We start from the raw sequence: 13856 nt of genomic DNA, 5'->3' as shown, positions 1-13856 counted from the left end.
TGGCAAACAAACTAGTAAAATGTGGGCTAGACAAAACGACGGTTAGGTGGATCTGTAATTGGCTAAGCGAACGAACCCAAAGGGTGCTCACCAATGCGTCGTCTTCATCATGGAAAGAAGTGTCAAGTGGAGTGCCGCAGGGCTCCGTCCTGGGCCCGGTTCTGTTCAACATCTTTATTAACGACTTAGACGAAGGGTTAGAAGGCACGATCATCAAGTTTGCAGACGACACAAAACTGGGAGGGATAGCTAACACTCCAGAAGACAGGAGCAGAATTCAAAACGATCTTGACAGACTAGAGAGATGGGCCGAAACTAACAAAATGAAGTTCAACAGGGACAAATGCAAGATACTTCACTTCGGCAGAAAAAATGGAAATCAAAGATACAGAATGGGGGACGCCTGGCTTGACAGCAGTGTGTGCGAAAAAGACCTTGGAGTCCTCGTGGACAACAAGTTAAACATGAGCCAACAATGTGATGCGGCTGCTAAAAAAGCCAATGGGATTCTGGCCTGCATCAATAGGGGAATAGCGTCTAGATCCAGGGAAGTTATGCTCCCCCTCTATTCTGCCTTGGTCAGACCACACCTGGAATACTGTGTCCAATTTTGGGCACCACAGTTGAAGGGAGATGTTGACAAGCTGGAAAGCGTCCAGAGGAGGGCGACTAAAATGATTAAGGGTCTGGAGAACAAGCCCTATGAGGAGCGGCTTAAAGAGCTGGGCATGTTTAGCCTGCAGAAGAGAAGGCTGAGAGGAGACATGATAGCCATGTACAAATACGTGAAGGGAAGTCATAGGGAAGAGGGAGCAAGCTTGTTTTCTGCTGCCCTGCAGACTAGGACACGGAACAATGGCTTCAAACTACAGGAAAGGAGATTCCACCTGAACATCAGGAAGAACTTCCTCACTGTGAGAGCTGTTCGACAGTGGAACTCTCTCCCCGGGGCCGTGGTGGAGGCTCCTTCCTTGGAGGCTTTTAAGCAGAGGCTGGATGGCCATCTGTCGGGGGTGCTTTGAATGCGATTTCCTGCTTCTTAGCAGGGGGTTGGACTAGATGGCCCATGTGGTCTCTTCCAACTCTACTATTCTATGATTCTATGATTCTATGATTCTATGATTCTCTCTGTCCCACTACCTTCTCCCTTGTTTGAAAGAAGGAGAAAGTCTTTTTGGTAGCTACTCCCAGGCATTCAAACTCTCCCCTTGAAAGAGAAGCATAGGTCAATGAACTATGCTAGTTTTTTTAAAAAAAATTGTGTTCCCTCATATTTTATTAACTTGGATATCGTGTTTTAATGAATTTATTGTGTTCAGTTTAACTTTACAAATAAATAGCTTTTATAGTTATACTTTTGATTAATGTTTTTGTATAATTTTCAATCAGCATTGTTTTAATCAGCATTGTTTTAATAAGTCACCTTGAGTCCTTTTCTTTGAAGGCAAAGAATGATATAAATGAATAAAAGAAATAAGTAACAGCCTTCTTTTTGCTTGTAGAGAGTGTTCAGGATTGATTTCCTCTTAGACCCCTTTATTTGTTTTTTGTTTTTTTGGGCTTTCATGATATCAATAGTACTAATTGATTCTCTAATAAGTTTATCTGTCTTCACTGCCCAGGTTTCACAACCTTACATAGAATTCAGAAACACTATGACATGAATAGTGTACATGTAAAGTAAACGTAAAGGTTTTCCCCTGATATTAAGTCTATTTGCGTCCAACTCTAGGGGTTAGTGCTCATCTCAATTTCTAAGCCGAAGAGCCGGCATTGTCCGTAGACACCTCCTAGGTCATATGGCCAGCATGACTACATGGAGTGCCATTACCTTCCTGCTGAAGTGGTACCTATTGATCTACTCATATTTGCATGTTTTCGAACTGCTAGGTTGACAGAAGTTGGGGCTAACAGCGGGAGCTCATTCCATTTCTCAGACCTTTCAATCTGCAAGTTCAGCAGTTTAACCAGCGGTTTAACAGTGGTTTAACCCCCTTTTAGTCCCCTTTTTAGTGTACATGTACCCAGGATTATTTTACACTTACTGTCTTCAGACTAGGTGGTTTACAATAAGAAAACAAAAGAGATGCAGGTATATCAACCTCTGAATTGTTTTATGAATAACAGAGGGTTAACACAGGCAAGCAGAAGGTGAAAGACAACCTATAGCTTTCAAAATGATAACACCTTTTTAGTTATTCAGTAGAAGTTTCCTTGTGAATTTTTGTTTGTTTGTTTTTTTTGGGGGGGGGGGGTTGGAGAGTGATGTTCAGGGAAATATGTGTTGCATGCAGCCTTCCAATATTAAAAACATCTCCTGCTAGGCAATGTTTTTCTACAATATGCTCGTGCTTTTCTAGTTCTATCAGTCATATAGACAGATCTCAGACGTATACATATGTGAAAACATGGTTTGTGCATATTTTAATCTTGCATTTTGTATTCCTCCTTGAAAGAGAAGAAAAGCATGAAGGGGAAGAGTGAGTTTGCTCTATTTCTGTGGTCTCTCTTACCCATGAAGAGGCTTTCTTACCTAATTCAGCTATGTAGAGCTGTCTTTGGAAACAACCAATGGTGCAATGAACAGTGAACTTTAGGGTTAGAATCCAAATGGCCCACAAATGAACTCCAAGAGCCCTTTCGCACTACACGATTACAGTGCTATATTCTGCTTTAACTGCCCAGGCTGCCTACTCCCTTGGTGAATTTGGTGAAACACCAGGGCTCTTTCATGAAGAATGCCACATATTGCTCTCTAAAGTGCAAATACTATGTATTCCACAGGATGTTGTTCTGGAAAGTAGAGCTAAAAGTAATGCTACAACAGTAAGAAAAGGTCTGTAGAGAACAAAAGATGACAGAGGCAGTGTCAAAGAGACCTAGCATCAGCCCCTGGCACGTTGAGGCATTTTTTCCTCGTTTGAAAAACATTTTATAGATAGCATGCTGCCAGCTAGGCACACACATGGTCACCAATGTCCCTGTTATTATTTTTCCTTTAAAATTCATTTTTCTTCTCTGTAACAAAATGCTTCTTGCTCTGAAGTTTAGCCTCAAGGTTGCCAAAGCAAACTCCATTTTATTTCTGTTGTCATGAGAGTGCTCTGGTTTAGATGGGTTTGAAATGAGAAACTTTATTTATTTTCAGTATTTCCTCCCTATTCTTTTTTTAATCACATAAAACTGGTGGGGGGAGGTGCTGTAAAAATACTAAGAATACAGAAGGAATTGCAACTGATGCCAGTGGAGTGGGAGTGGAAAAAGAGCAATTTTAATTGTGTGTTTTACATACCAAGTCATAACAAAGGGTCAATTTAAGTAGTCCCCAAAGACATTATGCCAGTACATCACTGGAAACAACCATTATGTGTGCATACAGTTTGCTAGATCAGGAATGAAACAGCTGTTAGGCGTACATCCAAATACATCTTTTGGTGTATACTTGAAGGTGCATTCCACATATTTCCAAATAATGTGACACTGTGTTGTTGAAGGCTTTCATGGCCGGAATCACTGGGTTGCTGTATGGCCATGTTCCAGAAGCATTCTCTCCTAATGTTTTGCCCACATCTATGGCAGGCATCCTCAAAGGATGTGAGGTATATTGAAAACTAGACAAGGGAGGTTTATTTATCTGTGGAAGGTCCAGGGTGGGAGAAATAACTCTTGTCTGTTGGAGGCAAGTGTGAATGTTGCAATTAATTGCCTTGGTTGATTCCTGCCTGGGGGAATCCTTTGTTGGGAGGTGTTTGCTGGCCCTGATTATTTCATATCTGGGTTTCCCATTTTCAGAGTGTTATCAAGTGCTCTGCTATGGCTGATTTCTCTGGTTGAGTTAGTCTGCAGTGCTTTTCATGTTCCTTTATTCGTGTTTGGGTGCTGCATTTGGTCGTCCCTATGTAGACTGTGGACACTGGTACAGTATATCATGTCACATCTGTGCTTACACATTTCAATATACATCTGATAGCTACTATAATCCAGGAATGAGAAAAAAATTAACCTATGAGTTACACGTGGCCCGCACACCCCACTTTTGCTGCACCAGAATCCCCATCAGTCCCTGAAGAATTCCTATTTTAATTCTTTTGGTGGATATATGATTTTGGGGTGATTTTTGCCCCCAAACAATGTGCTATTAGTCCTTTCCCACTACTTAGAATCTTGCACCTTTTTAGCCTTCTGCTGAAAAGTGGCCCAAAAAAGGATAGAGCACATGACGCAATGTCACCCTCCAGGAATATGAAGCAGCCTGGAGGAGCACACAAATGAAGATAAGTTCCTATTGTCTGCACCGTAGGCCACCCCACTTGAAGCCTTTCAACAGTGAAGCAGCAATCTGTGCTGCTGTTGAAAGGATTGTATGGAGGTTTGCATTCTGCAAAGCGTATTCCATTCATCCACTCACAATCCTTTAGTCTACATGAAGAGATACTACCCCGTAGATGTGCAAACCACAAACTACTTGCTAACTTTTATCAGATAAGCAGTAAAGTCCATCTTCTACTGCCCATTACTTCTAGTTTCAGGAGGTTCAGCTGCATGAGGGCAGGTTATTTATGCATGCTTCAGCCCTCATTGTCTTTAGTAAAGTGCAAAACTTTTGCTATAGGAAATGCTGTTGAGATTTCTGAAAAGGGCACGACAGATCTGCATGTAGGATTCCAACCCTTTTCTAATTAAGGCATGCTTTTTTCAGTGACATTTCTAAAAGCTTTTAAGCCTTTGGTTGGGCCAGGGGTAATTTAGAATCTTTAATATGATGTGCATTAAGAAAGTAGTCCAGCAAATGGGAAACACTAATGTAGAAGCAATGAATGGGATGTTCTTGCTATCTTATTTCTCAAAGAGATGGTCAATCAAAATCTGAGGGATAATCAGGTAGGGTCAGTCATCTCATCAAATATTCCTCCATGGAAATAAAAGAAGATGAAAATCTTGTATATTTAAAACTGGATGATAAGGAGAATATAGTGAGATTATTTTTCTTCCTGACTATTCTCTGGATATCTTCATGCTTTCTTCGTGAAGAAATGTTTCCTCAGATACCAGCCCACCTACTTAAAGTAACACGTTTGAGATCCCAGTTTACCACCTCTGTGAAAACCAGGGCTCTGTTTGACAGCAAAGAAAATAGCTGAAGTTATGTCTTGAAAAACTGAGACTGTCACAGCGGATAACTGTTCTGCTCCAATTCCCCAGATAAAATTTAGACCTACAGGCAGCAGTCTTCATTCCTATTCTGCTCTAGCAGAAAATACTCACGGTACAGATATTTAAGTAACCAACAGAAACTGTTCAGTGGGGAGCTACAAAGCCTACGTGTTATGTTACATCTAAATTGAGATAAACCATACAGTTATATAGATGTTATTACGAAGTTCCTCAGTAAACTAAACATAATCCATAAATTGCTAGATGCATGAAGACAGAAAATTGTCTCCAAGAAATTCAAATAGAAAACAATATTACTTAGACTTCAAAGAGCTTTTGAAATGCAGCAGCAGTAGTTTTGTATGCAAGGCAGGAAGAGAACCTAGCCAGCTGTGCATTGCATTTTGAGCCTTGCATTTTTCCATTTCTTATATAGGCTGCTTACACATAATTACATTTATTAAATTAATGTACGATCCTTATAGTTAGCTTGCTTTGATTAAGTAGTCCTAATCTCATACATGTTCCCCACACTTTTCAGCTTACATATGAGCTTTGCCACTTCTCAGTATATATGATTTTTATTGCTTTACTGTAAAAACATTAGAGATGACATGGCCAAATAAAATTCATATTTACCTTTAAAATTGTTAGTTTAACTGGAACAAAGCACAGGAATAACCTTATGCATATAGTATTTACCTACCTGGAATAACTTCTCCACTCATTTCCATGTTCTACATAATATAGAGGGTTCTGAGTGAGTGACAATAAGAAAAAATGATTTCAAAATACTAGACTGAATTTAAGTGAGACCTAAAGTGCAAATAAGCACACACTTATAGGGAAGCAAGTACCACTGAACCTACCACTTCAGCATGCTGCTGCTGTGTTTTCAATAACAGATTAAATTAAGGTAAATGGATCACAGATGTGGTTTGTTCTTCTTGTAATTTCATGTCCTCATTTACAATACAGAACAAATTTACCTCCCTGAAAGAAAAGAGCACGTATGAAGAACCAGGCTCAAGATACTTCACTGCCCCAGGAAAAGGACAAAATGGTGCATGAGCCCTATTCCATCTACAGATGCTGATTGGACAGTGAGGAGAACGTTGTCTCAACACTGATGAAGGGACAACACACTCCATCACAGCAGAGAGCAAAAGCGCTGACAGGTTATAGGCAGGCTGCATGGAATATTCTGCTCTGTTCTCCAACATGGAAGAATAGCCACCTGGTTCAATATTTGTTGCCAAGAGCAACCATCTCATTCTGACTAGTGGTACTTTCTGTATAGAAAAAAATTCTATGCATTTCCTATGCAGAAAAAATATTTTACATACCTTCAGGGGGTTCAAATACATATATTGTAACAAGTACTGAAAGGCTTAAAAGGATGGAAATTTGCAGCATTAAGAAATTACAATATTATGAAAATCTGATGTAATAATACTCAAAAGGTCATAGATCCAGTAAGCAAATCCACAAAAATGCATTTTACTTTAGAAAGGCATAGTCTATAAAACAATGTCCTAGAGTTGTAGATGAACATCAGTACTATCTACAAAAATGTGTATTTTAACTAGGATGCTGAAAATGTGATTTGCAGTTCTAGAGAAAAGTCTTTTATTTTATTGTCAACGTGCAGAAACCACATTTTCATTTTTGAAGAGTTGAGATTGACAGAGTTGCACATTACTAACCCACAGACCATGTGTGGCCCCAAGGCTGTTTTTGTGAGAGTTTCAGGACTCCATCACGCTCAAGCAACCCACTTCTGGCACGAAGAAATTAGAATCAGGTCTTCAAAAAACTTAAGTCCCTAAAACAATTTCCCTAAAACAATCTCCCCTTACTTTCATAAATCCTGTTTTTGAAAAGTGATGGGTTGAACCAAACCGCAGTGGATGGTAGTAGTGAAAAATATTCTATGAGCTCTCCAGAGTTGTCTGTGTCATGATATGGCCCATACATAATCGACAGGCCACAAGGAGTTATAAGTCACTTGCTATATAACTCACAATATGCTGAGCCCATCCTGCTCACTTTCTTGGCCATCCAATCAAGGGTGAAGGAGGTTTAACCACGTCTTCCCACCAATTCTGATGGTTATTGATGATCAGGAGGATAAGAAAGTTAGAGAAAGACAGAAAAATATATTGGTTCCTATGGAAAATAGAAGGACCTCACCCATTTCTGACCTTAACAGTCACTAAAGGATTTTGTTGCAATCAGTGCATCCCTGAACTCCCACTAGTGCCTCAGAGAGTTACAGAATCGATGTCAACCAGAAGCAAGGGGAAATTTCAAGTTTAATAACTGTAGTAGCAGCTGTTTACTTCGAACAGTTATTTTACCTTTGAACTTAAGAAGGATAACTCAAAATCTGAACTCAAGAAAGGCACTTTTGGGCTCATTTTTAACCTCAAACTGGGAAGGCACAAGAGCCACATAAATTTTCCACATAGATACTGTGCTTAAACAAAAGTATATTAATGTATCACTTATAAAATTATGTACACCAACCCCTATCTATTTGCAGGCAAGGGTTAAATCATGTAGAAATGGCCAATACTGTAGATACCTCAGCCTAATCTGACCAATTAAATACACAGTTATATAAAAAAAATTGTGTCAGGGGTGACTTGAGAAACTGCAAGTCACTTCTGGTGTGAGTGAATTGGTCGTCTGCAAGGACGTTGCCCAGGGGATGCCTGGATGTTTGATGTTTTACCATCCTGTAGGAGGCTTCTTTCATGTCCCAGTATAAGGAACTGGAGCTGACAGGCGGGAGCTCCCCCCACTCCGAACCGCCGACCTTTCGGTCAGAAATCCTGCCGACACAAGGGTTTAATCCACTGTGCCATCGGGAGCTCCAGTTATATCTAGGCAGCATGAAAAATTCATCTATCTTTTCTCTTGTAGAATGCTCAAAGGAAGTTAGTTCTGCTAAACTTGTGGAGAAATATCATTAAAGAATAAGCACTTTGTTCTGAGTGTAGCACAGATTTATGATTATTGAAATCGCTGTGCATCACAGATTTTTGGTCAAGTGTGACTACAATCATAGCCCACTCAGCGTATTTAACATTTAACTCAAAATCCCACCTAGGATATATGCTCCACAGATTAACTTTGACTTTTGATCTGAGAATATGGAATGATTTTCCCACTCTGTAATATCTGAGTTGAATTTCAAAGGGTTATTAATGGCGCCAACTCAGCTATTAAGTGAATTGCTGGCCAATTTAGCCAATTCCTTTACAGATGCAATTAGTCCCCACAGAGACAGTCAAAGGTACTTTAGCATAAATGTTAAAACTTGTAAATGTGGTCAGCCTAGCTCTGACTGTGGGGGCCCTTGTTCCCAGGCACAGGCACAATTCCCCCGTAAATGTATGCTATGCGACCTAATCAGGCTACCAAATGTGATCAATCTGGGGGCAATATGAATGGTTCCTCTGCTCTGAAATGTTAATAGAAATTCTCTGCCCAATAATCATCCAGGACTCAATCAGATTCATTTCTAAAACATTTTCATTGAAGGTGAGGCAATGTTATTTAGAATCAGTGCTCTGGGCTACAGTTTTAGAATGACCATTCTCCTCTGGGTTTGCCTATGCAGAACTTAGAAAAAGGAATACATATGATATCCCAAAGCTATCTATTACAGATCACTATAATTTCAGCTGACAACTCCTCAGCCAGTTTATATAACATTTTTAAAAGGCATAAAACTTGGTAAATCCTATAGACAGTAGAAGACAGCACATAAGACCAGTAGTATCTGATGGTTTCCTGACTTAGAATAAAAGAAAGGGGGAAACCTTGATTATTTTCAAGTCTGGGGTAACTGATAAATGTTCCCTTTTAATATCTAAGCATAAACCACACAGACTAACCAAAGGTAACTCTGTGAGTTAAGGCATTCGATGAAACCTGAAGAACAGGTAATGTGGGTTATTGTTATTATTATTAATATTATTTACTGTATATACTCGAGTATAAGCCTAGTTTTTCAGCCCTCTTTTTAAGACTGAAAAAGCCCCCCTCGGCTTATACTCGGGTGAGAATCCTGGTTGGCTTATATTTGGGTCAGCTTATACTCGAGAATATATGGTACATTTATTATTTTTCTCTATTATTATTGGTATTATTACATTTATTATTATTCTCTATTATTGTTGCTACTATTACATTATTTTACTCTATATTTATTATTATTAATAATACATTTATTATTTCACTCTGATCTTATTATATTACATTTATTATTTTACTCTATTTATTATTACATGTACTATTTTCCTGTATTTATTATTATTATTACATGTATTATTTTACTCTATTATTATTAAAAGGATACATAAGCACATTTACATTGAAGAAGATGAGAATAATGATTTGATCAGAGTTGGACAGTCTTATCTTAACTTTGAGATTTATGTAAATATTTAAAAACATTTAACCTACTGATGCCTCAATTAATGTAATTTTATTGATATCTATTTTTATTTCTGAAATTTACCATCCTTGGCTTATACTGGAGTCAATATTTTCCCAGTTTTTTTGTGGTAAAATTAGGTTCCTCGGCTTATATTCTGGTCGGCTTATACTCGACTATATACAGTATATCTCGCTTTTTCTCTCTAAAAGAGAGATTCAAAGCGGCTTATAGTAAAACCAAAATACTGTAATACAATTATACAATAAACCTAAAGTTTTAGACTTCCAATAGAGAAATCAATGTAGTGCAGGCATGGGCAAACCTTGGCCCTCCAGGTGTTTTGGACTTTAACTTCCACAATTCCTAACAGTCAGTGGGAGTTGAAGTCCAAAACACCTTGAAGGCCCACAGTTTGCCCATGCTTGATGGAATGCATGGGTGGCAGGAAAATACAGAAGACCTATGTCAGAACCACAAAAGTCAGAATGGTTTTCATAATGCCTCCAATGCTATCAAAGTTGCTGTTTAAATAAACAGAGGTAGATTGCTCCAAATAACCTCAATATCCTGCCCTAAAATGCTGATTCATGTTGGTAAGAATAGGATAGACATGCTTTAAATATAGTTAAGAGTTGCCTAAGGAGATTAACCCTTGGAAGCAATAAATGAGATGGCATTTGTCATGAGCAAGGGTTTATATGTCTAGACAAAATGTCTTTATAGACAGCCTGATGGTTATATGACTGAATATAAAATGCCATGCCTACAATGTTTTGGAATGTAATGAAGCTGAAGTGTTCAGACACTGTGTTTCTCCCTGAGGGGAATGTATATGCACATCTATCTTTATGAATATTTATAATAAATGGCCTAAAAATAGTAAGAAAAAGAGTCTGTTCATTTCCATGTAAATATCTTTGAACGCCAACACTCAAAAATGTGTAATTGGAGTGTTGGTGCAAACCTGGCCTGTTATGTTTAACCTGTTATCCTACATTGGGTGAGCACAAGTTGATAAAAGTGACCCCAGACAGAATCCAGGGGGAGCTGACAAGAGCCAAGGCCCTCGATCCCTCAGTATAAGACAGGGATGGGAAACTGAACAGTAGTATTATAGTTACTGTTCTGAAATATAATTTTCAAATATCTCAGCAAGTATAAATATCTTTATACTGACTTGCTTCCAGAGAGAACCACCTTCCAGGTTTGGTCACCTTTCAGGTCTAGTTCTACAATTGAAATCGATATACTGAAGCAGTGACTCAATGTTGCAACCACAACTTGCAAAAGCCATCTACTACAGTTATATATACAACGTTGGGCAGTGGTTCTCAACTTGTGGATCCCTAGATGTTTTGGCCTTCAGCTCAGAGAAATCGTAACCGCTGGTAAACTGGCTGGGATTTCTGGGAGTCGTAGGCCAAAACACCTGGGGACCCACAGGTTGAGAACCACTGATGTGGGGAGTCACAATGGGAATTAGATCGCAATAGGAAATACGAAATAGGAAATAGACCCAAGAGCAAGATGGATGGATGGTATCCTTGAAGTGACTGGCTTTGACCTTGAAGGAGCTGCGGGTGGTCACGAAGAGTCAAAGCGAATGAATAAACAACAACAAAGGAAATGCTTATCTGATATGTATTTGTTGAAGGGCACAAGCTATAATACATACTATGTTTTTTTATGTGCCAGCTAACTAAGTGTGTAAGTATGGCAACAAGAAGTATATTTTTGTCAGTGATTCCGATTCTTAAAAGAGTTAAATTCTCAACAAGCTTTCAGGAAGCAAAACTCTGTTGCATTTTTCTGTTCTATTTCTCCAACCTATTCTTCTCTTGCCTTTCGAGATATTCCATTAGATGTAGTGAAGATTAGACGATTCTGTCTCACTACATGATACTGAAGATGTGGGGCATATCTAGGTCATGATATAGGAATAACCATAAATATTGCTGAAATGATTGAAAGGAGAAAACAGTGTGCAGATTAAGGTAAATGTTCATGTACACTTTAATGTCTGCTGATAATATTAATATTAATAATACAGCATGGAAATTAACTTCACTGGTTTTCACAAGAACCCTATAGTAGACAGAGAGGGAAGATTAAAAATCTCTATGTCTTCTGACTTCTCAGATTTCAAATCCCAGGTAGAGATCAGGTTACAGACTGCAGCACACCAGCAGTCCATTCCAAAAACTCTAGTATATAACTTGAAGTAAAATTATCAGGCTGTCTCATGGCCCAATAAGAACATGTGATCTACAGCTTAGCAAACCAGAAAATGTTCTCATTAGAAAAGAAGAGTTCAAGATAATTGGTGCAAACTACATATGGAGAACCTTTCTTATTCTTGCAAGAACTGTCATTTTGGATATTGCTGCCCTACATATGTGGAAATGGAACTTTTTCCTGCAAGCCAAGCTCTGACAATTCTCCCCAGCAAGTTACCATTAGATCTAAGGCACTGCTTTGTAAACTGTTTTAGACATTTACATGAATCTGTTAGGAACAATGTGCAGTGTTTACAGCAGACTCTGCAGAAAATGCTTCAGCTGTACTTCATAAAAAGGAAAATCAGCTTCTTAAGCAAGACTTGCAAATGCTGAGTATTCTCAGTAAATATTTGATTTTTATACTTATTTTGTATAACTATATACCTGAATCACATAAAAATTCATTAGGCAGAAAGGGGTCATGAGTGGAAAACATTTAAGAAGTCCTGTTCTAGGGAGCTTGGAAGGATGGGCAGGGAGGACAACATGGGAGGCATTTTGGTGCCTGCTGGGATATGCTGGGGAGTGGCGGCAAACCAGTTTGAAGGGCTTATCCACAAGCTGATTGGCCACTGGGGGGAAGGACATGAGTGGAATAACCCACCAGGTGTTTTCACTCAGGATCATCCCCTGAGGCATATACGGTGAAGAGGCAATGCAGGTCCAGCCAGTTACCTCTATATCAACATACTACACACTCACCCTATATCCAGATTACATTAAGTATCTTTGTAGCATTTGTCCTAATGCTTATTTTCATCCTATCACAACGTCTGGGCAGCAGTTGGCATTAGTACTGGATTCGGGAAATTGATCCCATGGAGGTGTCCCTGGAGCAGCTTCATGGCCAGGCAACTTCAGGGCACCCACCCCCCAGTGATGGGGGAGGGGTAGTCACTGGGAACCAGTTGTCTACTGGGTCACTCCTCCCTCCTCCCCCACATCATGCTGTTGATATCCGGAGGTCCCCTTTGGTCCCGTTTCTGGCCAAAAGATGTGCATCTTCATATGTCTGTGTGATTCTGTATTCCAAAAAACTGTGATTTCCTTCCCTCTCCCCTGTGGAGACTGCTCCAGCTGATGTCCTTTTTAAAAAGCCTGAAACAGCTGATCAGCTGATTGGCCTGCCAAACAGACACACAGCTGATTTAAAGGAAGCACGAACAGGAAGCCATTAGAACTCTCTGAAACTTTTTATTTTACACTGTGTAATAAATATTAAACAGGACTTTAATAAATAGAGAAGGGAGAAATCTGGCAGAAGTTTTTTTTTAAAGAATCATTCTATTATGTGCTGACCTTCATATGCGTGCATGTATTTATTATATTACATCCGTGTGTGTGTGTGTGTGTGTATACACACACTTCCACCAGATGTCCCCATCCACCCTCCATTTTATCCTGAGACACAGAAGGGCTGTGAGGTAAGAAAGCCCAGGACCAGCAGGTCTGTATGGGGACCTGCTCTGAGATCCCGGGATTTTCTGCCCCTTTTTAATCCCATGATTTGCAGCTGTCTGGAAGTGCCCTGAGAGGGGATATGATACCCATGTTTAAATATTTGAAAGGAGCTCACATTGAGGAGGAGACAAGTTTGCTTTCTATTGCCCTGGAGACTAAGACACAGAACAATGGATTCAAATTGCAGGGAACAGGATTCCACCTAAACATTAGAAAGAACTTCCTGATGGTAAGAACTGTTTGGCAGTGGAATATGCTACCTCAGAGTGTGGTGGAGTCTCCTTCTCTGGAGGTTTTTAAGCAGAGGTTGGATGGTTATCTGTCGGGAGTGCTTTGATTCTGTGTTCCTGCATGGCAGAATAGGGTTGGACTGGATGGCCCTTAGGGTTTCTTCTATGAATTTCAGAGCATCTATATAGAAAGTTACCACATTTTGACAACTGGGATTTAAATTCTCTTTCTCTGAATGTAAACTAGGATGTAAAGCTATCTTTGATACTCCTCACTATAAA

General features: G+C 39.4%; 1 protein-coding gene across 2 annotated transcripts in view; it reads right to left on the bottom strand.

Annotated features, from left to right (window-relative positions):
• The window catches only part of pigk (phosphatidylinositol glycan anchor biosynthesis class K), a 176886-nt gene that overhangs the window by 105097 nt on the left and 57933 nt on the right, over positions 1-13856 (bottom strand). The gene's annotated exons all lie outside the window — the stretch shown is intronic.

This window comes from Anolis carolinensis, chromosome 4 (assembly GCF_035594765.1).
Source record: "Anolis carolinensis isolate JA03-04 chromosome 4, rAnoCar3.1.pri, whole genome shotgun sequence".
NCBI lineage: Eukaryota > Metazoa > Chordata > Lepidosauria > Squamata > Dactyloidae > Anolis > Anolis carolinensis.
This window is presented reverse-complemented; position numbering and strand designations above follow the sequence as displayed.